The sequence below is a fragment of the Mercenaria mercenaria genome, chromosome 7 (assembly GCF_021730395.1).
Source record: "Mercenaria mercenaria strain notata chromosome 7, MADL_Memer_1, whole genome shotgun sequence".
Classification (NCBI taxonomy): domain Eukaryota; kingdom Metazoa; phylum Mollusca; class Bivalvia; order Venerida; family Veneridae; genus Mercenaria; species Mercenaria mercenaria.
The window spans coordinates 38,610,338-38,636,022 of NC_069367.1; the positions used below are offsets into that span (position 1 = coordinate 38,610,338).

At 34.4% G+C, this 25,685-nt stretch overlaps 1 protein-coding gene across 1 annotated transcript in view; it reads right to left on the reverse strand.

The window, feature by feature from the left end:
• The window catches only part of LOC128558236 (uncharacterized), a 43,307-nt gene extending 22,521 nt beyond the window's left edge, over positions 1-20,786 (reverse strand). Inside the window, exon 1 of the mRNA XM_053547119.1 lies at positions 20,519-20,786. The gene's annotated coding sequence lies outside the window, so the exon portion shown is untranslated. The remainder of the gene's footprint in view (positions 1-20,518) is intronic.
• Positions 20,787-25,685: the final 4,899 nt, after the last annotated feature.

The window sequence follows — 25,685 nt, forward strand, 5'->3', positions numbered from 1 at the left end:
TAATAGTTGCTATTGTTTATGCATTATGATTTTTAGCTGTCTTTTCTTTATTTTAAACCTTGTCATGCATTGCTATTATATATAACATTATTAAAATACGTCATAAAATTTCAACAAGAGCTATCTAACAGGTTATATTACTTTTTCAATTAACCGATTGCTCTTAATTTTGTGATAATATGGTAGATGGCATATGCAAGTGTGGTACTGTGTATGACTCTTTCAAGTCTATTTTCACCATTCTACAGCTTAGGACACAAGTACTTTTACTCTTTTACTCAAGGGGACTAGGTATTATCATACACTTGTCACAATACCCGACTGTCAACTACTAATTTTTATTTGTTTTACTCCTATCTCTTTTATGCATGTATCATTATGTATGTTTATTCACTTCTTATTTGCTATGCGGGGGAGTAACAATATCAGTAATATATATCTACTGTAATAGGGTTACTTCCCTTACCTTACCTAGGTTTGTTCAGTGACCTAGTTTTTCGCGCATAAAAATAAGTTACTGCAGTCAGAAAAAAACAACAGCAGAAATGTATATCATACTGATTGAAAAATACGTTATAATTTTGTATTGTTTTTTACGTTCAACAGCTGAAAATACCGTCGTGCCAAAATAATTATATTTTGATGGCTGACTAAATGTTTGGCATGGAATTACTTGTTTGTATATGATACTACTTTTGTTCGATCCGCCTTAAGGAATTTCTACACTGTTATCATTGGATCGATTGTGAGACAATCGAATCAAAAGTCCAAGTTCGGTACCCGCGTACGATATGCGCAGTGCAAAGCAGAGATCAATTCGCAGGGAAGTAAGATTGATCGATTTATAATAATTATTGATTTCTCGTCGGAACCTGAACGTCAGCTGTCAGACCCGGTGTCAATTGACAGAATGGTTACAAAAATGTCGATTAGTACCAGAGATTCATAGGTATGAGCTAATTTAAAAGCTAAATCGACTATTGTTTTTTAGTGTCAATTTTACAGATTTTAAGAGCATTGATGGTAAAAAAAGCATTTTTAAAAACACGCTGATATGGTTAAAAATGCGTTTTATGATCGTGACCTATGCTCAATAAATGTTAAAATGCTAAAAAAATCGCTAAACTTAACCAGGGACTGAGGAGAGTGGTATGTGTGTGGTGTCATGACCCCATGTGTCTGTGTGTAGAACTACCTAAACAGACTAAATTTTAGTTCAACAAGTTCGTAAGTAAGACAAAATCATTGACACTACAATCTTGAAACGTCGTTTCCCAAACCTATCAAAAAAATAACTAAGTGATAGTATGTGTAGTTAATAAGTTATATTTGACATAAAAAGGGGAACAAATGGAGATAACAGGTGTTCTCAAAATTTATTTTGTGGATCAAAAAATTCTAATCTTGATAAGCTGCCACTTTAAGTGATATGCAACACCTAACTTATGGTCTCTTAATTTGAAAAAGGTGGTCTCGCTCGGATAATTTCATAGTTATATAGCAACTTCTTCTTTCGCCCACTATATGTTGATTTAATTTTAAGTATAGTTAAAAGGAAATATGAATTGTCTTACCTTCTGATTGACAACAGTTATGAAAATGACACTGATGCTGATAAAACAAGTTGAAATATGAACATCAATATTCCTTCTAGTACAATTTAGGCTAAATGTATTTTCTTGCAAGTTTTATTTACAGTGTGTTTCAGAATAATGCCTACATTGTCATCAAAGTAAATGATTCTTAGAAATCAATTTCAAAGTATAAAATAAGATAGGAATAACTAAGTAAATGTAAAAAATCAATGCATTCTTCTTTTTAGAATGCTTAACAACATGATAAAAGACAGAGCATTAAATAGTTCTAAAGAGAAAGAAACAAGACACAATGTACCGAGTGAGTGATGATATTATCCGAATAAAAGCCAAATATGCCGCCCTTTAAACAGCATCAATTTAAGGAACATAATTACATTTATTTTAAGTTGCCCCCTAATATTGTTTCCATGTAATGAACCCATTGTACCTTTATAATTTCAAATTTGATAAACTCTGAAGAGTGACAGTAAGTATAAAAAAGAGCACAATTGCATGATCTGTGGAATTAAACCTGTCAGTTATGCGCTGCTGCCTATAACAAAATTTTCAAAACTGAACATACATGGTTATTTGTCCATATGGAACCAATCAATTTAAAGTACTGTAAACGACCAAGTAATTGAAAGGACAAAATATGATACAGTTTATTGAATCATTCAAATCTGAAAACTGTTGTCAGAAAATAGGGATCTGTTGTACTTAAAGGTCCACAATGCTTTAATTTAAAAAAAACAACAGCTTGAACAGCTGTGCAAATAGATTATATGCATAATTTCATGGTTAAAAGGCACTAATTTCAATATTGCACATGAATTGTTATAGTTAGAGCCATAAATGGAGGTAATAAAATACAATAGAATCAATAAAGATCAATACAGCATTCTCGTATTTTCAGCAATATTCAAACCTTCGACAAGGATTTAACAAGAAATTAATGTATTTCATGTTCCTTACGGAAAATGTGACAGCCACATTTTATACTTATTCATTATGAGCCTTTAATACTTTTGTTATTAGAAAAGAGTACTTGTTTATATCCTTTCCGTACCCGTAACGTAATAAAACGTATAAGTGTCTGATGGCACTTTCACGTTTCAATAGAATTAACATTTATTGCATGTAATTCATTTTGAAAATATTTCTGAAATGTCTAAGTCTATAGCTCTTAAATACTGAAATATCTGACATCCAAGGCATATACTGGACACTTTTAGACAACATCAAAAAGAACCTTTTAAACGATTTGATGAAGTTTCAAAACTCTCCACATACCCCTGCTCCGTTACAGAGCCCTGTAGGGTTTGAGATTTTTTCCGAGTGCAAATATTTTTTTCGTATATGAAAAGCTGACATGTCGTGCTTAAGCTCAGGTATTTTCAAATCGTAAGGAAGAGCTGATAACTGACTCCCCATTAGTAAAAATAAAAAGTCTACACATACATTTAGATGGTGTGACCCCTGCGCGAGAATCCAGACTATAGACCAATGCAAAAGCGACTTTCGTTTTAAAGTTTAGTCTGTGTACTTTCACGGAAAAGCTTACATCTGACGTCATTTTCTATGTTGTCAAAAATGTACGTATGCCTGGTGAGACTGTATATGCGCCGGTGTAACATTAAATATTGACCTGTCGAAGATTGACCCTATTTATGAAAATTTAATGTTGAAATGTTGGCGAGGTAAATTCTAAAGGTAGTTCTGCACGTTCGGACCAATTCTTTTTTCTACAATGTAAAATTTGATTAAACCCTGATTTTTCAAAACTTTAGAATATATATAGGGTTGTGTGCTTGATGTTTTGCTAGACTGATTTGAAAAAAATAGGACATCACGCAAGTTATCATAATGGAAGTCTATGGGAGAATCACAACTTTCATAACATTTTCGTGAATATAATTTTTTCTAAAATGTAGATTTTTTATTAAACTTCTCACAGTTGTAAATAGATATATGACCTATAATATGGTGATATAAAATGTATAGGTCTGTGTGCTTATTTTTGAGATATTTGCCCATGATTAAAATTATCCGAACATTTCAAGCTGGTTTTAAGCCCTTATGCTGAATTATTCAGATGTTTTGATATCATATTTTAACTTTAGAAAGCTAGTTACATTGCCATTGTAATAAATTTACTCACGGGTGGCCATTAATTAATAAAATGATTTTCATTTCCGTACGCGGAATCCAGGCTTTATTCTACGTTATCCGGATAAATGACGTTACGCCATCACTTCCGGTTTATCAGACGTGCAGAACTACCTTAACGTCGAAAAAGGACCTTTTGATCAAAATTTAATGTTGAAATGTTGGAGGGGTCAATTCTTGACGTTGAAAACGGACCGTGACTGGGTCAATTCTTAACAATGAAAAGGGACCCATGGGGGACTATTTTCAATAGGGTCAGTATTTAATGTTACACCAACCGTTATAAGGTTATAAGAATTCAAGACATAGAAAAAAGCTATCTCTGGGCTAACCATAAACACTTTTTTTCAACGTAATAAATTGAAGTGTTAAATGTATCAAAATGTTGACGAAATTGTAGAAGTCAGCGTTTTACCAAAATGTTAACCTTTATTTTTCTTTCGCTTTTTTTGGAAAGGTTGGCACTTAAATACATTCTTATCTATTATATTATGAGTAACAAATAGGAATGTTCCTTAATTTTGGCGCCGTAAAGGTCTCGAGTTCTGTACGTGGTTCTTTTTGTATTTTTTTCAAATACTTTAATAACATAGCAGATTGATTTATAATAGGACGGTTTGAATGATAACGTGTCTATGTCTAGGCCTCGATTGCTATCTTTACTACATTTTTATCAACTTTGCATATTTGCCATAAGGTCGACGATCGGTATGTTTATATAGCATTCTAACATGACTCGGTTTGATTTCAAGTTCAGCAAAGAAGGAAATCAAGCTCTGTATATTTAAAAAATGATTTATAGCAAAAGAGTGTTTAACACTATGCATGATGGGTGGTTATACGTCGGGCGTAATAATTTCACGAGGGCGCAGCTAAAAAAATCCGAAGACAGTCCAGTACCCAGCAACCATTTGCTATATAAAAAAGTATACTAATTAAATAAAAGTATTCAATTCTGCAGTACTGTATTTTATGACGCCGTTTGTATGAAACAATTGTTTTTACTAAAACAACATTTAAAATATTTTAGTAAGACAACAGATAATTATTTGATTTATAGTAACTATAAAACATATCACTTTGCAATAAATCTACAATTCAATTTTTTATAATCAAAATATGACGAATAAATTTCAGATCAATTAAAATTGAAAATGGATCAATATCGAGTCAAAAATAACTTTCCACAATTAAACGGAATGAATTGAAATAAAACTACGTTTGAAAGCGGGGGATTTTGTCCGTATTCCCTATTCTATTCATATATATAATAAAGTACTTTCAGTTGGCAAAATGACAATTGTAGCGAAAGATACAAAATGATATTCAAATGTTCTTCTTTAATTTACCATAGCTTGCAATTGTCTATAGCCTTATCAGTGTTATCAGTATCTCTGTCTTTTAACGTTCGTTAAACAAATATACCGCCCCTATATATAACAAGAAGGTTATATCGCTCACCTGAGCTACACTGCTTGCTCGAACGGGTTTGGAACATAATTATGTCTGTGAAGTTATTATGAAATAGTGTATTTGCGCAATTTTCGTAAAGGGCCAACAGTTTCTGACAATAATTTTAAAATTAGGCCTGCTGTTTCCAGTATAAACAAGACCCTCTGGCGCTCATTCTTCATTGATTAATCAGAATAACTTGAACGCTCTTGATAGAGGCTCATACAATGATCATTTATGTGAAATTATTTTAAATCAGGCCAGCAGTTTCATACCAGATTTTTTTTAAAGTTTCCACTATATACACTATATACACATAGGGAAAAGTAACCACGCCCACTGGCGGCCATATGTTTTTGAATAGGTATCAATAATTTAAACAACTTGGCAGAGGGTCATATAGGAACCATTTGTGTTAATTTATTTTCAAATCGGGCCTGTAGTTTCATACCAGTTTTTTTTTTTTTTTTAACTTTTTTAAAGTTTCCATTAAATAATACACCGCGCTCTCTGGTAGACATGTTTTTCGATGAATCAAAATAATTTGAATAATCTTTGTAGAGTGTCGAACAAGAACCATTTATATGAGATTATTTCAAAATCGGGCAGACAAATTCATGTAAGAAGATGTTTAAATTTTCCACTATGTACGTATAGGGAAAAGTGACCACGCCCCTTGAAGCCATGTTTTAAATGAATCGGACAATTTCTAACAATCTTGGTGGAGGGCAACTCAAGGAAGATTTGTGTGAAATTATTTTTAAATTGGGCCTGCTGTTTCTGACAAGAAGATTTAAAAAGATTTCAATTTATACATAAAGTGAAAATGACCATGCCCTCTGGCGGCCATGTTCTTTGAAAAAACGGAGATAAATTTGAATGGTCTTGGTAGAGGGTTACATAAGGACCATTTACGTGAAATTATTTTAAAAAACGGACAAAGAATTTAGCAGGAAATATCGTTTGAAGATGTTTCTATTTTAAGCTCTGGTGGGTCCATATGTGCAACCAAGCGGAACCATTTAAATACCTATGGTCGGGGACCACACAAAAAAACCCATTCAGGCCAAGTTTCATCAAAATCCATTGGATTGTTTTGGAGGAGATGTCGTTTAAAGAAATCGCACGTACGCACGACGGACGATGGACATAGCTTGATCACAATAGCTTTCATGAGCACTTAGTGCGCAGGTGAACTAAAAAACCACGAGGAATATAATGCATTCACATCCCTTACACCACATGAAAACAGGAAAATTTCAAAAATCAGCAGTGCGAGTGTACTCGGGTGGTATAATTGTCTAAAGGCAACTAAGATATAGCAGAAATGTGCTTACTGGTCGCTGTCACCGTAATAAATAACACAAAACCAGCGGTTTCAACAACATTTCATTCATCTTCAAACCAATGTGTTAGAACTACAACAACAACTCTACACTGAAGGTCATAAATAACATTAACGCTTTAATATAACTGACATGTTTAATTCCACGGGTCATGCAAAAGTTTTCCTTTTTTTGGATAAAAATCAGCCACTCTTCAGAATTTATCAAATTTATTTGTTACAATCAGTTCATTAGATGGAAACAATTAGGAGGCAACTTAAAATAAACATATGCATTAAAAGACGTAAAGCGATGTTGTTCAAAGAGCGAACTTGGCTTTTATTCGGATAATATCATCACTGAGTACATTTTGTCTTGTTTCTTTCTCTTAAGAACTATTAAATGCCCTGTCTGTTATCACTTTGTTAAGCATTCTCAAAGGAAGGATGCATTGATTGTTTTTGTATTTACTAAGTTATTGCTATGTCATTTTATACTTTGAAATTGATTCCTAAGAATCATTTACTTTGATGACAATGTAGGCATTATTCTGAAATACACTGTAAATAAAACTTGTAAGATATTACTTTTAGCCTAAATTGTACTAGAAGGAATGTTAATGTTCATATTTCGCCCTGTTTTATCAGCATCAGTGTCATTTTCATAACTGAGGCTGCATTGGACCATATTGCCAATCAGAAGGTATAACAATTCATATAATCGCTTGCCGGGTTATAGGAATCCTCTTACATATACATAGTATCTCAAACTAATTTATTAGTGATTCACGTTTGCTAGTTGCTATGTAGGAATTTGTGTGCGTACAAACATTGAGGACATATGTAGATGTTCCCAAATCGTACTATACCCAACTTAATCTTCAAATTACTCGTATAAATAACGAAACGGCAGATTTTTCAAGTGATAAATGGCCTAGTTCATTATTTACTAACCTCCCTAATGAAATTGAAAAAGCACTGTATAAAAATTACTAATTGTTTATAAAAACACAGATTACGCTTTGATTGAAAAACATCCAGTTATAGATGCAGTTTTTGTGGTACATCAAATACAATTTCAGTTTTTTATGTGAATAGAAGGTATTTCAAAATAAGGCATTTCAAATGCTCTAGTTAATTGTCCAAGTAATATTTAAGTAATTTAAGTACAGTGTTATGCCTTTCTAATATGATAGCTGCTTTATTTTTAGATAGAAAACTTTATTACTTTCATATACGCTACAAAACCCATAACATACAATTTACATAATACAAGATATAACAAAACAGTGGTGAACATTTTACAATGTAAACTTTTTTAGATTGGAATTTAAAATTCTGATTCGGAGAAGGTCAGAAATAACTATGAGAAAATTCTGTCCGTTTGAAGATCAAAAATGTTGTAAACGTTTTTGTTGTTGTTATTGTTTTTACTAAGTACTGAACTAGCTTGCAACATGTACTGCAAAATAATAATGCATAAATTAACACGACTGTTAATTGTTAAAAATAATTTGACACTCGTGGCAGTAAATTCCTAGATATTTCTGACATTATCAAAATTCTCTAACTCTTTCTTGTGAAATTTAGAAATTTGTAATCGGTATATAATATACACATTTACATACACGAAAGAAAAAACACATATTACACCTATCTATACAGATATACATGTGACACATATCAATATATAATCAAAAAGATAATGTAGAAAATAACATTCAAAATTCTGCCTATAGCCTACATATAATAATGTAACACATATAATATAATAAAAGTCATTATAGATGCTTATACGAAGATAAAAACAAAACTGTTTTAAAAATGATATGCTCTACAAATTGTTTTTCCTAATTTCAAATGCTTTATGAATGAATTTTCCTTAATTTCGTACAATATTTTGATTTTTAGAATTTAAAAGTTCTACGAATTTGAACATATTTAGATTACATCTAAAACCTTCATCTTAATCATCCCAGTCATGTTGTTTATTGGCTATTTACAATTTTAATAGATTAACTTGTAAATGATAGAAAAAGTCTACATCAAAAGCCTCAAAACTAATGCGATATACATATGTAAACTACACCAGGTGAAACTTAAATGTGACCAGTTAGAAAGTTTTGTTTTGTCCTCGTGTGTTTCTTAGCCAAATAGAATGATATTGTTATTAAATCTATATTTTCTTTCTTTTGCTACCCAATAATGAATATTTTATACCATCTTATCATTGTCGTGTTTTGGGGAAAATAATGTTAAAAAACCTTCAATGCCTAAGCTAACATAAATTTTAATAGAAATGCGAAAATGCCAAAATATTCACCTATCTTAGCAAATGTCATTTGAAAAAAGGACTACTGGCATGCAACAATATTTGACACTTTTTTCTCAGTTTCTCTCCTTTATTTTGTTGAAATTTATCAAGAATGCAAAAACAAAACTGAAAATTTTTCATTTAGGCCTACCCAATATCAGACTCTGCATTAGGTTTTTGTAGGGCATTACGGTTGTTACTAATAATACCTCTTGATGATAGAACGTCTCAATCAGATCTGTTCATTTAACATTCGTCTGATAACATTTTTGAATAAAGCAAACATAATTTAGCAGCATTAACACATAAATGCACACATATCCTCAAAACTCTGAAAGTGGTTAAGATCTTTTCTCAATACAATAAGAAATAATACTAAGCCAACAATAAAACGGCCGCATCCTTATACTGGTCCGAGAGCTCACGGACTTTTATTGCAACAATTGAGGCCAAAACAAGTTTATACATTTTTGGAAACAATATTTCATATCCTGCATGAAAACCCATTTCTTAAGTGTCAAAGCCGTGCCTATCTATATTTTGTTCACTTATGTTTGTGATAGGGGAGGTAAAACTCACTTGTAAAAATATTAGGGGGTAGGGTAAAGTTTATGTCTACCAGTTTTTTCACTGATTAATTACAGTAACTATCTGATTGTCAGTAAATGTATATATGTCCGACAATGACAGCAATAAGAAATTCATCAAAAAGGACTGAAGGGCAAACTGGATATTCAAGGTCAAAGGTCAGATTTATGTAAAAATCACAAAAATTGGCATATTTGAAATTCATTTTTATTCTTAACAAATAGTTTGTAATCATAAGTCACTCATCTTTATTTATGTAATGTGTGTATATCAGCCAAAATTAGAAATGCAAATTTTATTGCAAAAGTCAAGGTCAACCCTGATAATTGAAGGTCAAAGTTCATTTTAATGCAAAAATGTGAAAATTATTACCTTAACTTTTTCTAATCTGTTTAATATGTTTTCACATTATTAGTCACTGAAGTTAATTCGTTTTGATGTTTGTATGTCAGGCAAAGTCAGCAGTGCAAATGTAACCCTAAAATGCAAAGGGTAAAGCTAATATCAAGGGTCAAAGGTCAAATTTGTGTGAAAAATCGCATGAATAGCTTCTTGTTTGAAAAACAACAGATATGTATTAATCATTATAAGTAATTGCTCGTGATTTATTTTAATGCATATATGTCTCACAATGTCAGTAATAAAGATATCGTCTAAAATCAGACAAGTTCAAATCTAATATTAAGGGTCAAAGGTCATTTTCAAGTAAAAGAATGAAAAAATAGCTCTTTAACTTTTCTCTTTTTGTCGATATTAGTCAATGATATCAGTTCATTTTAATGTATAAATGTTAGACCATGTCTGGTATGCACATATAATTTCAAAACATTCAAGTTCAATCATAATATGAAAGATCAAAGGTCAAAAAGTGAGTAAAATGTTGCAATAATATCACCTATTTGTAATATATTTTTATTGTTTAAAAGTATTCGTTTTGTCATTTCAGTAACTGATCGTTGTTAATTGTACAGTATATATGTCAGACGATGCCATAGAGGAGACAATAAGTCAAGGTCAAACTTGGTATTAAGGGCAGGGGTCACTTTGTGTGTAAAAGATCAAAATGTAGCATACTTACTCATTACTTTGTTAAAAAATAGCTTGTTGTTATTATTCACTGTTAGAAATTTATTTTAATGTATACATGTCAAGCAAGGTCGGCAATATAGGTTTTATCCTAATAAGTCAAAGCCAGTCCTTTTTATCCAAGGTCAAAGGTCAAATTTGTGTGAAAATTCGCAAAAATAGCATTTTTGCAATGATTTTTCTTTTATTGTTTTAGGGTATTTTGTCAACACTAGTAACTGATCATTATTCATTTTCAAGTATATATAACAGATATCATTCTTCCTTAATTATGAAAAATCAGTCATTGTCAAACCTGACATTAAAGGTCAAAGGAGAGGGTCTTCAAGAAACTTGCCATTATGAAAAAATGGCTTGAACAAGTTGGAGAGCAAATGAAAAAATCCTACGGCACGTCTACACATGCACCGTTCGGCCCGTAGCAGAGTACGCATACACCTCATGGGTAACTGCTTCCAAAACCAGTACAGATAAACTGGACGAGGTTCAAAAATTCAGGCCTGAAGATAATTCTCGGAGCAATGAAAACAACTCCAATAAAAGAAATGAAAAAGACATTCAACTTTGAGCCATTAGAGACAAGACGAGAGTACAAAGCTCTTGTGCAGGCAGAGAAGGCAAAGAGACTTCCTTCACACCCACTCCATTCAAAACTCGAGAGCAGAACTAAAAACATACTGAAACGACAGAATCTCAACGATATCGTCAAAGAACTGCAGAAATGAAAAACAGCAGCACTGGACACAGAGGCAGAGCCGCTTGTGCCCGATGAATGGGTTCCTAGACAATGTGCTCCAAAGATCAGATTGGAGGTACCAGGAGTAGAAGAAAAGGGAGAACAACATCAGGCCCACAAACAATCTTTTACGCTAGAAATGATCAATGACCACTATCCAGTACACTCTTGGATCCAAGCATATACCGATGGATCAGCGGAAAAAGCAGTTCAGAATGCTGGAAGTGGTGCCTACATCAAATTTTCTCTCACTCTCTCATCCAGTCGGCAAGAGATTCTCAGACTTTAGAGCCGAGACGCAAGCCCCCCACTTCGGCCACACCCCAACTGTATGAGCGAGGAGAAGATGGACAAAATATTGTTTTCCTGACAGACTCCAAGTGAGCTCTTCAGACTCTCTCAGCAGGTCCATCAGACATCTTAACGAGACAGCTGCTGGAAATGTGGGCATAGCCGGAGATGAAGCTGCGGACAAACTTGCAAAGGAAGCAACCAAGGAAATACAGTTCCAAACCTCCAACTTCATACAGAGAATCTCAGATTCTGCAGAAGAACAGATTTTCGTCAGAATGGAAGAACATAAATGATGGAGGCTACCTGCCAAATCATGACAGTCTGCACAAGCTAATCAGGCACAGCCAAACAACTATCCTCCGTCAGCGCACTTGACACTGTGGCCTGAGAAAACATATGAAGAAGCGGGGTGTTGCAAAGACACCAAAATGCCAGTGCGGATCAGAGGAACAAATACCATTCCACATCCTGCAGAGCGGTTTCTATCTGGAAGAAGTACGCCAGGCAGTTTAGCCCATAGACATCCCAAATGAGACCAAGCTGTGGGGAGATGCCAGCGACATGCAGAAGCGGTGAAATTCACTGCCGCATCTAGTGGCAAAGCAATGCCTACCTATATTTTGTTCTGGATATTTGATGTAGGCACCACTTGCAGCATTATGAACTGCTTTTTCCACTGCTCCATCGGTATATGCTTGGATCCAAGAGTGTGCTGGATAGCGGTCATTGATAATTTCTAGCGTAAAAGATTGTTGGTGGGCCTGATGTTGTTTTCCCTTTCCTTCTACTCCTGGTACCTCCAATCTGATCTTTGGAGCACATTGTCTAGGAACCCATTCATCGGGTACAAGCCTCTGTGTCTAGTGCTGCTGCCTTTCCTTTCTGTGGTTTTTTTGACGATATCGTTGAGACTCTGTCGTTTCAGTCTGTTCTTAGTTCTGCTCTCGAGTTTTGAATGGAGTGGGCATGATGGTAGCCTCTTTGCCTTCTCTGCCTGCACAAGGGCTTTGTACTCTCGTCTTATCTCTAATGGCTCAAGGTTGGCTGTCTTTTCCATTTTTTCTATTGGAGTTGTTTTTTTATTGCTTTGAGAATTATCCTCAGGCCTGAATTTTGAACCTTGTCCAGTTTATCTGTACTGGTTTTGGAAAAAGTTACTCATGAGGTGGATGCGTACTATGCTATGGGCCGTACGATGCCTGTGTAGACTTAACGTAGGATCTATTCATTTGCTCCCCATCTTGTTAAAGCCCTTTTTTCATAAAGGCGAGTTTCTTGAAGACCCTCTCCTTTGACCTTTAGTGTCAGGTTTGACCTTGACTAATTTTTCATAATCAAGGAAGAATGATATCATCTGTTATATATACTTGAAAGTGAATAATGATCAGTTACTAGTGTTGACAAAAATACCTAAACCAATGAAGAAAAATCATTGCAAAATGCTGTTTTTTTGCGAATTTTCACACAAATTTGACCTTTGACCATGGATAAAAAGGGCTGGCTTTGACTTATTAGGATAAAATCTACATTGCTGACCTTGGTTGACATGTACACATTAAAACAAATTGTTAAAGTGAATTATAACAACAAGCTATTTTTGAAAAAAGTAATGAGTAAGTATGCTACATTTTAATCTTTTACACAAAAATGACCCCTGATCTTTAATACCAGGTTTGACCTTGACATATTTTCTCTTCCATGACATTGTCTGACATATTTACAGTAAAATGAACAACGATCAGTTACTGAAATGACAAAACAAATACTTTTAAACAATAAAAATATATTACAAATAGGTGATATTATTGCAACATTTTACTCACTTTTTGACCTTTGACCTTTCATATTATGATTGAACTTGAATGTTTTGAAATTGTATGTGCATACCAGACACGGCCTAACATTTATACATTAAAATGAACTGATATCATTGACTAATATCGACAAGATATTGTTAACAAAGAGAAAAGTTAAAGAGCTATTTTTTCATTCTTTTACTTGAAAATGACCTTTGACCCTTAATATTAGATTTGAACTTGTCTGATTTTAGACGATATCTTTATTACTGACATTGTGAGACATATATACATTAAAATAAATCACGAGCAATTACTTATAATGATTAATACATATCTGTTGTTTTTCAAACAGGAAGCTATTCATGCGATTTTTCACACAAATTTGACCTTTGACCCTTGATATTAGATTTACTCTTGGCATTTTTAGGGTTACATTTGCACTGCTGACTTTGCCTGACATACAAACATCAAAACGAATTAACTTCAGTGACTAATAATGTGAAAACATATTAAACAGATTAGAAAAAGTTAAGGTAATACTTTTCACATTTTTTTGCATTAAAATGAACTTTGACCTTCAATTATCAGGGTTGACCTTGACTTTTTGCAATAAAATTTGCATTTCTAATTTTGGCTGATATACACACATTACATAAATAAAGATGAGTGACTTATGATAACAAACTATTTTTTAAGAATAAAGATTAATTTCAAATATGCCAATTTTTGTGATTTTTACATAAATCTGACCTTTGACCTTGAATATCCAGTTTGCCCTTCAGTCCTTTTTGATGAATTTCTTATTGCTGTCATTGTTGGACATATATACATTTACTGACAATCAAATAGTTACTGTAATTAATCAGTGAAAAAACTGGTAGACAGAAACTTTACCCTACCCCCTAATATTTTTACAAATGTGTTTTACCTCCCCTATCACAAACATAAGTGAACAAAATATAGATAGGCACGGCTTTGACACTTAAGAAATGGGTTTTCATGCAGGATATGAAATATTGTTTCCAAAAATGTATAAACTTCTTTTGGCCTCAATTGTTGCAATAAAAGTCCGTGAGCTCTCGGACCATATCCTTATAATACCATTTTCCACCAACAACATGAAACCACATTTCGTAACATTGAGAAGTCATAACCTTTTTGGTGTAAATAAAATCCTTGGACAATCAAAGGAGGCAAAATAAAATGAGATATACTTGATTCTAAATGCAGAAAAGGTTAAGACCTGCATAATTAGCCGATTCAAATAATACTTCACAGATCTTTCAGTTTCTGCTGGCTAGCTTTTACAGAAAGCTAACTTTTGATTGGATAAGCACACAGTAAGCCGTGTTTAAAGAAGAAAATATCGGTAAAACCGATGGATGCTTCCAGAAGTATGATTATTGCATTTTAAAAGCACAAAAATGGATCTTATCAACTGGGCGCATAACTCGAAGAAGTAGCGAGTAGTTGTTGAGTAAATGTACGCAAAAGATATGCGCATCTCCTCTTCCTATGAAGTTTCGCCGAATGTCAGCCAAGGGTTGATGAGAAATACTTCGGACAAGGACGGCGTTATAGTTTACTTATGATGAACAATCAAAGGGCATTTACTCAGTGTAAAATCATCACATGAAGATATATGCGCATTTCCTCTGAAGAATGAAGCTTCCTATGAATTTTCACTAAATTCCAGTTACCGGTTGCTGAGAAATACCCCGGACAAGAATGGCGCTACAGTTTACTAATGTTGAATTTTCAAATGCAATAACTCATTGAAAAATCATCGGATCAGAATATGAAGACAATTACCTCATAGGATTGAAACTTAATATGAAGTTTCACTAAATTCCAGATAGTGGTTGCTGCGGAATACTCCAGAAAAGAAAATGTTCTGTAGTATACTAGTGTTGTATAACTAAAAGGTAACAACTGGCTGAACCATATTCCAAACAGAATATGAAGAAATTATGCATATCTCCTCTTTGAAGTGAAGCTGTGCAATTCCAGCAAGTGGCTGCAGAGTAATACTCCGGACAAGATATGGTGCTATAGTATATTAATGTTGAAAAATCAAAGGGTAATAACTCAGTGAAAAATCATCTGACAGGAACAAGAAAAAACATGCGCATCTCCTCTTGAAAGTGAACCTTCTTACTAATGCTTGCTCAATTCCAGCGGGTGGTTGCTGGGAAATACTCAAAACAAAAACTGCGGGACGGACGGATTATGAGTATTTCTTTTGTTAGTTTCTTTAGTAAGTTTATGGACTACTAGCCCCTATATCCTGTGTTCACAGAATGAATCTGTTCTTTTTTTCTTGTTTTCTGTACCGTTAGTTCCTAAAACCTGAATGTTTTCTCGGACAGACGGACGGACGAAGGGTGACATGCCTGTTTTCCCTTTCGGGAAGCATAAAAACTCCTTAACAGGTATGCCTTTATAGCAGTTAATTTTATGTGTTAATTTTATTTTTATTTGATTCTGGAATAAATGAATGTAAAATTTAAATCGGCGATCCAAACAGACAGATTGACTCAATTTTGTGTTAAAAAGACTCTTCTCTGTAGAAATTTTAAACAAAATAATGTTATCATCATAGATATTGAACACAGTAAAACCCATGATTATGTATTCTTTTCACTTGTTTAATATATATATATATATATATATATATATATATATATATATATATATATATATATATATATATATAAATATATATATATATATATACACACACACTAACCCGCCTTCTTTCGCCGCTCTGATTTAATAAGCGTCTAATTACCCCTGATCAGGAGTGATCTGTATCAGGTGTCTCTTGCTAAATTACAAGAGTGGCAAATGTTTGTATGTACCATGTGCCAAAAGTTTATTCGATTTACAATTTACAATCTTTAGAGATAACAGATAACATAGAATATGCGCAAATTGATATATGTGGAAGATATTGGCAATTATATTATAGAAATAAAATTGAATTATCGTTGACGTTATAACAAACATGGGTCCGTATTTATTAACGTCATTATAAGAACTAATTTATTATCGTATGATTATGATAAAATAAAATATTGTGTAGCGTTTTTGTTGAGTTTTAAGTAACATTGACACAGTCAAAATCGTCTGAAAGCTTTCAAGCTTTAATGGAGGAGGGGAATCCATGTGCCCGTGCGGGCATTTCTTTTCCAGGCACGGAAGGTAAGGACGACCGATATTCCACAATACAACTGAATGTCGTCCGCACGTGGAGATCAGAGAGAGATTGACTGCCCGTCATAGTTGGATTTTTACGGCTTCTTTGATAAACAGGGCATTAAAATTTTATTACAAAAAAAATTGATCAACACACATATCCTCAATATGTTTCAAAATATGTGGGCATTCCGTTTCCATCTACCTTAAGTATTGTGGGTGGAAATAATTAGTCAGGCGACTTGAACAATAAACATTTTACATGTCATGACCAGAAGAACTGACCAAAACGGATCGAAGAAATAGTTTCTAACTTTTTGTTAAAATGTCATTTTTACAAGACCTGTCAATTAAGGAGCTTCTTTCATCCGCATGTCATTTTATTCATCGAATATTCAAATTATGAGAGAACCCTCTTCTAGTTTTCCTAGTGTGAATGCATATAATATTACATTTCATAATAAATCTATATGTTAGGCCGTTAAACGGCATGTATTAGTGTCTTACTGCATGTATAAAACTAGTTGAAAAAGAAAAGAACAGGAAAAGTGTATTCCTGAATTGTACTAACCCTTATTTTAATTTAATATATTAATTCCACAAATCACTTTTAGACATATTTCTTAAAATATATAACTTTAATTATATCTCAACTAGATATAGTGTATTTACTTTACGCAGATCGTCCGATCAATAAATCAATGGCGAATTTCTGTACCTAGTGCCGCATGATATGTGTTAAAAAGATCAGATAAGCGTGACATGTGCATGAATAAAACATAATTACATAGCATATAATTGAAAAATATGGCACCCGGCCCATTGTGCCTATATGTCACCGGGATAATCAAGTAATTATATACAAAATTCGTAAACAGTTTATAGGTTAATTGTTAGGTTAACAAGCAAATTCGATGAATTGGTATCCCCCGCCGAAAGGGTTTGTGGTGAGGAATGGCAAAAAAATATGTCCGGCAAAAAGTTAAGGATGTTAATAAGAAGCAAATAATTTCATTAGTCAAAATCAATTTAACAGAAAACAAATGTTTAATTAAAGAGTACATAATAAATGTATGATACTTTGATCCTGACTAAAGAATTTATTTCGAATGGGATATGCTTACTGCAATAAGCTTAGCTTTTAAAATTAAATGCAGTTATTGAAATGTGCGCTTGAAGTTTAACTGGAACAAAATATTACGAAAGACCCGTGGTGACATTTCAACTTCATTATTTCACGATTTCTGCTTCATGATTTCACGATTTCCACTTCATGAATTCACGATTTCACGATTTCCACTTCATGAATTCACGATTTCCACTTCACGAATTCTCGATTTCCACTTCACGAATTCACGATTTCACGATGGTGAAATCGTGAATTCATGAAGTTGAAATCGAGAATTCGTGAAGTGGAAATCGTGAATTCGTGAAGTTGAAATCGTGAAATCGTGAATTCGTGAAGTGGAAATCGTGAAATCGTGAATTCATGAAGTTGAAATCGTGAATTCGTGAAGTGGAAATCGTGAATTCATGAAGTTGAAATCGTGAAATAGTGAATTCGTGAAGTGGAAATCGTGAAATCGTGAATTCATGAAGTTGAAACCGTGAATTCGTGAAGTGGAAATCGTGAATTCATGAAGTTGAAATAGTGAAATCGTGAATTCATGAAGTGGAAATCGTGAAATCGTGAATTCGTGAAGTGGAAATCGTGAATTCGTGAAGTGGAAATGGAGAATTCGTGAATTCGTGAAGTGGAAATCGTGAATTCGTGAAGTTGAAATCGTGAAATCGTGAATTCGTGAAGTGGAAATAGTGAAATCGTGAATTCATGAAGTGGAAATCGTGAATTCGTGAAGTGGAAATCGTGAATTCGTGAAGTTGAAATCGTGAAATCGTGAATTCGTGAAGTGGAAATCGTGAATTCATGAAGTTGAAATCGTGAATTCGTGAAGTGGGAAATCGTGAATTCATGAAGTTGAAATCGTGAAATCGTGAATTCGTGAAGTGGAAATCGTGAAATCGTGAATTCATGAAGTTGAAATCGTGAATTCGTGAAGTGGAAATCGTGAATTCGTGAAGTTGAAATCGTGAAATCGTGAATTCGTGAAGTGGAAATCGTGAATTCATGAAGTTGAAATCGTGAATTCGTGAAGTGGAAATCGTGAATTCATGAAGTTGAAATCGTGAAATCGTGAATTCGTGAAGTGGAAATCGTGAAATCGTGAATTCATGAAGTTGAAATCGTGAAATCGTGAATTCGTGAAGAGGAAATCGTGAATTCGTGAAGTGGAAATCGTGAAATCGTGAATTCGTGAAGTTGAAATCGTTAAATCGTGAATTCATGAAGTGGAAATCGTGAATTCGTGAAGTGGAAATCGTGAATTCATGAAGTTGAAATCGTGAAATCGTGAATTCATGAAGTGGAAATCGTGAAATCGTGAATTCGTGAAGTGGAAATCGTGAAGTGGAAATCGTGAATTCATGAAGTTGAAATCGTGAAATCGTGAATTCGTGAAGTGGAAATCGTGAATTCGTGAAGTTGAAATCGTGAAATAGTGAAGTGGAAATCGTGAATTCATGAAGTGGAAATCGTGAATTCGTGAATTCAAGAAGTGGAAATCGTGAATTCAGGAAGCAGAAATCGTGAAATCGTGAATTCATGAAGTGGAAATCGTGAAATCAAGAAATCGTGAAATCATGAAATCGTGAAATCAAGAAATCGTGAAGTTTTTTCGTGAAATCGTGAATTCGTGAAATCGTGAATTCATGAAGTGGAAATCGTGAAATCGTGAATTCATGAAGTGGAAATCGTGAAATCATGAAGCAGAAATCGTGAAATAATGAAGTTGAAATGTCACCACGGGTCTTTCGTAAAATATTGTCTTTGAGTGGTTTGGCACCAGATGTTGCTGTTTAACATGTACATTTGAACTTAAAAGAACAGATGTCCTTACGAGAACACAATCAAGTAAGATATCTTGAACATGGCTGAGGGCAAGGTTTGTGCAGTCACAACTTAACATGTTGAAGGTTTGAACATTTAAAAAAAAAGGAATGGAAATATATATATGTATATATAGGTCGTAGGCCAAACTGGAATCTAGGCAGATCCGGAATCGGTCTAGACCAAACTAGAATTCTAGTTTGGTCTAGGCCGAACTAGAATTCTAGTTTGGTCTTGACCGATTCCAGATCTGCCTAGACCAAACTAGAATTCTAGTTTGGCTAGACCAATTCCGGATCTGCCTAGGCCAAACTGGAATCTTTCTTATGAACTTAAAAATATTTGTAATAGATGAAAATCAATGTTCTGTTTTATATTTTCTTTGCATTAAAGCTTTGAAGAATAAGAAAAAAGCTCTATTTGCAAGGGATACTTAATTGTATTTTTACAACATGTCCCAAAATTATGTAATAAAACCAAAATATTTCCCCCTAAAATATTATTATGAATTCCTTTTTGAAGATAATCTTGTTTAATAGTTACAATTATAAAGGTAGGCCTTTTATTTTAATGCTGAGGTGAATTTTTGTTACGGGGATGGTATCGGCGCTATATTAATAATAATAATAGTCCGAACCCCTAAGGGCCTATGAGTTCGATTAAGAGTCCACTTGTGTAACTGGATGGTAGATCTACTAATAGATCTAATATGATAATATGTAACGACTAGGTCAAACTCTTCTATATCCAATTTATTCAACCTTTTACTTAAGTAGTACAGCAACACATTCTGAAAGCAAAGGTTAAAAGATAGTCAATACATGGTCAATCATAGTAAAAGCAATACACAATACATAATACATATGTTCTCGTAAATACCATATATTCCCATTTAGAACATATCAACAAACGCGTCTAGAGGCCAAATAACCTATTTGTCCTATAACGTATAGAATACGTATAAACACATATAGTTACATATACAACACATTTAGTTATACATCTAGTTACACATAACACATCTTGTAACTTACCATCAAAGGGATGAATGCTCTGTAACTGTACAATACTCAAACAGGCTTCATTCTCACCAGTGACTGTTACTTGATACTGCAAAGTTAAATGTTAGCAGTGAATAAAAGACAGAAATGTGATTGCAGAAATACAAGTGTCACTCTGAAACTCACTTCTTTATAAATCATGAAATTCACAATTCTAAAGTTACTAAACTCAAAGTGAACCTAATACAAAGACTTAATTCCCTGTACAATAAATCAATCAATAAGCAACAACAGGACAAATACAAACCACTGGAAATACATTTTCTGACCATTGGTAAAAACACATCTTTCCAACAAAGACGAAAATGGCTGACTGACCAGTATTTTCAAAAAGGTCACAGGTCAATTGAAAACCACCAAACCGCGGTAAAACAGATAACTCTTGATAGGGTAGAGATACAAGGTGGACAAGGTTGACGGAGTTGTCTCCCTTATGAAATCTTAAGTTTTAATAGAAAACTGACCCTGTTACATGTTTAATATTGGTTACTGGTTAAAGTATTTTATCAATAAAATGCCATAATCATATTTATTTGTTCTTTAAAATCTAAAACTGAATAATATGGTCTATTGCCAGAAAGAAACCAAAAAATACAAACTATATATCACCACCAAAACTTAAACAAGAAGATTCCAGTTTGGCCTAGGCAGATTCGGAATCGGTCTAGCCAAACTAGAATTCTAGTTTGGTCTAGGCAGATCCGGAATCGGTCTACACCAAACTAGAATTCTAGTTTGGTCTAGGCCGATTCTGGATCTGCCTAGATTCCAGTTTGGCCTACGACATATATATAGATATATGTATATATTTATTTTTAAGGGGGTGGGGTGCGGGGAAACGGGTGAGGAAATGTACATTATAAATATTGATGGAAAATTAAAAATGAAAATAAAAAAATATTAAAAAAATGGGTGAAGTGGGTGGAGGGGTGGGGGTGGGGGGCAGCGGATGCATGATCAGTGGTGGGTGGAGGTGGGGGAATGGTACAACTTGCATCATGTTGATAAATATTCATGGAAGGTTTGAAAAAAATCTAAAATAAGGAATAAAAAAAATAAATTTTTTTTGGGGGAGGGGGTGTGACCAAGGCAAGTGGGTTACCAGGTGTGGATGCGCAACTTCACATGTTTATAATTAATGTTCATAGAAAAGAATGAAAGAAATTTAATGAAATTCTGCCAAATAGTAAGTTTGTTATGTACAAATATGTGGATTTTTAGACAATTAAAGGGCTATAACTCTGAAGTTACAAAAGAAATCCCTACGAAATTGTGTGTGCACAACCACATTATAGTGCTCAAAATTCTGTTTAAGTTTCATAGTTCAAGGTCAAATATATCAAAAGTTATGTTGCAGAAATTGCCATATCTATAGATCTATAGTACCCTATATAGTTAACACTAGAAACTTCTAAGGGCCATAACTCTGGTGTTACTAGGGCAATCTGACTGAAACTTGATGGGCCCCATAACCTCATAGTGGTGAACATGTATATTAAGTTTCTTCGAAAAAAATCTAAAATAAGGAATGATTTATTTTTGGTGGGGGGAGGGGGGGGGAAGGTGGGGAGAGGGGTTGGGAGGGGGAGGAGTGTGATCAAGTTAAGGGGTGACCAGGTGTGGGTACACAACTTCACATGTTTACAATAAATGTTCATAGAAGAGAATGAAAGAAATTTAATGAAATTCTACCAAATGGTAAGTTTCTTATGTACAAATATGTGGGTTTTTATAAAATTAAAGGGCAATAACTCTTAATTTACAAATAAATGCGAACGAAATTGTGTGTACACAACCACATTATGGTGATATAAATTCTGTTTAAGTTTCATAGTTCTAGGTCAAATATATCAAAAGTTATGATGCAGAAATTGCCATATTTATAGTACCCTATATAGTTAACAGTGGAAACTTCTAAGGGCCATAACTCTGGTGTTACTAGGGCAATCTGACTGAAACTTGATGGGCCGCAAGAACTCATAGTGGTGAACATGTGTATGAAGTTTTATATAAATATTCCCAACCATTTCCTAGATATGGCTCCGGACGGACGGAAAGACGAACGGAAGGACGGACGGACGGACGGACAACGCCAAAACTATATCCCTCCGACTTTTGTCGGGGGATAATAAAGAAGTACAGATTATTAACAAAACCTTAGCAGCTGCAGAATTTAACATACAAAATAAATTAGAAACGGGAGAGTAAATGTCAAATCCATTTATTTTGTACTGGAAGTTTATTAATCTGTTTTACAAGTGGGACGAATTATATAGTAATGTGTATATTCAATGCTAATGTAAAACAGTTTTAAATATGGTAGCTGATTTCTGCCATTTCGTGTGTCGGCGAGACGAAATGTCGAAGTAACGAAAACACGAAAGGTCGAAATAATGCATTTTTGTTCGTGTCGGCAGGTCGAAATGCCGAAGACACGAAGACGCGAAAGGTCGAAAACTGCTTGTTTGTCGTGCGTTCGCCTTTCGACATTCGAGACGAATACAAGAAGTAACGAAACATTGAAGGCGAAATAACGAAATTTCAGAGGCGAACACACGAACTTTTGTATTAATTACTTTTCGTGTCGGCGGGTATCAAAACTTCGTGTTGTTGCCCTTCTTTTGTCGTGTCTTCGTGTACTCACCTCGAAAGTCGAAATTTAAGGCGTACACACGACAAATAAGCAGTTTTCGATCTTTCGACCTTTCGTTACTTCGACCCGCCGACACGAACACACGACAAATGTGCAATTTCGTCCTTTCGTGTATTTGCCTTCCGGGAGGCATGCGCATAACAATTACAGATATGCTGCTGAAATGAATATGCTATCTAAATAATGTGTTTTACCATTCATAAAATAATATTTGTCCAAAACGAAAGATAATGATTTATTTTCCATAAAAGATGTCATTGTGTAGATATTTTATCACTAGTATTAAATTTGTACATACATAAAGCTTCTGTCAGTCTTATGGGGCATATCATTACGCCGACCTGAACTTTGAATGCTATCTAGATATTGTGTTTTACCATTTTATACAAAAGATCTTCTCAATTTGTGATAGAAAATGTTTCATATGCAATAAAACTTGTCACTCTTCAAGTATTTTAGTTCTGGTATTAAATTCATATATACACTACGCCCCATTTTGCGCCATTATAGTGTATTCAGACAGACCCTACACGAAAAATTTGTCGTGTGTTCGTGTCGGCGGGTCGAAGTAACGAAAGGTCGAACACAGCTCAATGTTCGTATGTTCGCCTTTCGCCTTCCGAGGCGAATACACGAAGTAACGAAACACTGAAGGCGAAATAACGAAGTTTTAATACCCGGCGACACGAAAAGTGTTTAATACAAAAGTTCGTGTGTTCGCCTCTGAAATTTCGTTATTTCGCCTTCAATGTTTCGTTACTTCGTGTATTCGCCTCGAAAGTCGAAAGACGAACACACGACAAATAAGCATTATTTCGACCTTTCGTGTTTTCGTTACTTCGACATTTCGCCTCGCCGACACGAACAAACGAAATGCCAGAAATCAGCCACCATATTTAAATGCACTATACGTCTATAGGTACAAGGGAACGAAACAAATGCAAGGAACAGGTCATATATCAATAATGCATGAGAGCAATAGTACAAGAAAGTAAGGATTTTTTTTCCACGAACACAAGACATTTCTTCTCTACTAAAATGTTTGCAAGTTTTCTTGGATAGGTTGATAAAATAGTTTTGTGAAAGTCCCTGGTTTACATGCATTTGAACATTATTAACAAGTAAATCAATGAAATATTTTCTCGCAGATCATTATACAGTTCACATTGAAATAAGAAATGTTTCTCATCTTCTACTAAACTTGACGAATAAAGTCACATAGACAGGCATTGGAAAAGCAAATATCCTGAATAAACAGTTTCAGTCTGCTTTTTCGGGAGTTTCTTCACTCTCACTGACCCAACTATGTAAGAATGTCCTCGGTAAACCCCGATTATGAATGATATCATTATTGACACCAGAGGTGACCTGAAACTTCTCCAAAACCTAAAGGTGGATAAGGCTGCTGGCCCAGATCTGATAAAGCCCATTGTTCTTAAGGAGCTCCGATATGAGATCCTTGACATAGTATCACTGATATTCCAAAGATCCCTAAATACTGGTCAACTCCCATCGGAATGGAAGAAGGCAAATGTAGCCCCTCAGTTCAAAAAAAGGTGATACTAGTAACCCAACAAATTATAGGCCCATATCCCTAACATGTGTTCTATGCAAACTCCTAGAACATAATATTGCTTCTAGCCTATCCATACACTTCTCCAAACACAACATTCTATATGAGCTGCAACACGGGTTCCGGGAAAAACGGTCCTGTGAGACCCAGCTAATAGAACTTGTTGATGAAATATCAAGGAATCTTTCCTCAGGTAAACAAACCGACCTTATCCTGCTAGACTTCAGTAAGCCTTCGATAAGGTCAACCACATTAAATTACTATTCAAACTCCAAGAACATGGTGTCCCCAAACAAATCGTGTCTTGAATCAGGTCCTTTCTAATAGGTAGATCCCAGTCTGTCGTGGTAAACGGTCATATGTCTGATCAAGTTCCTGTCACGTACCTGCTCTTCCTACTGTACATAAACGATCTCCCTGACACAGTCACCTCCCAGGTACGGCTATTTGCAGACGACACAGCCGTGTACCTTGCAGTTACCTCCCTCACAGATTGCCAAAGATTACAAAGTGATCTCCTAAACTTAGAAACTTGGGAAAAAATGTGGGACACGGAATTCAACCCAGCAAGTGCCAGGTCCTCCATATCACAAGTAGTAGAATGCCCATCCAGTTTCCTTATAAGCTACATGGTCAAACATTATCCCCAGTTAAGGATGCAAAATACCTTGGTGTCGATATCAGCAACGACCTCAACTGGAACACACGTATCAACAGAATAACAACAAATGCAAACAGAACACTAGGTTTCCTTAAACGCAACATCAAAACAAAACACGAAAAAGTCAAAGCACTTTCATACAAAACACTGGTCAGACCACAATTAGAATATGCATCATATGTATGCCCCCCCCCCCCCCCCCCCACCCCCACACAGGTTAACATACACAAGCTGGAAATGGTCCGGCGACCTT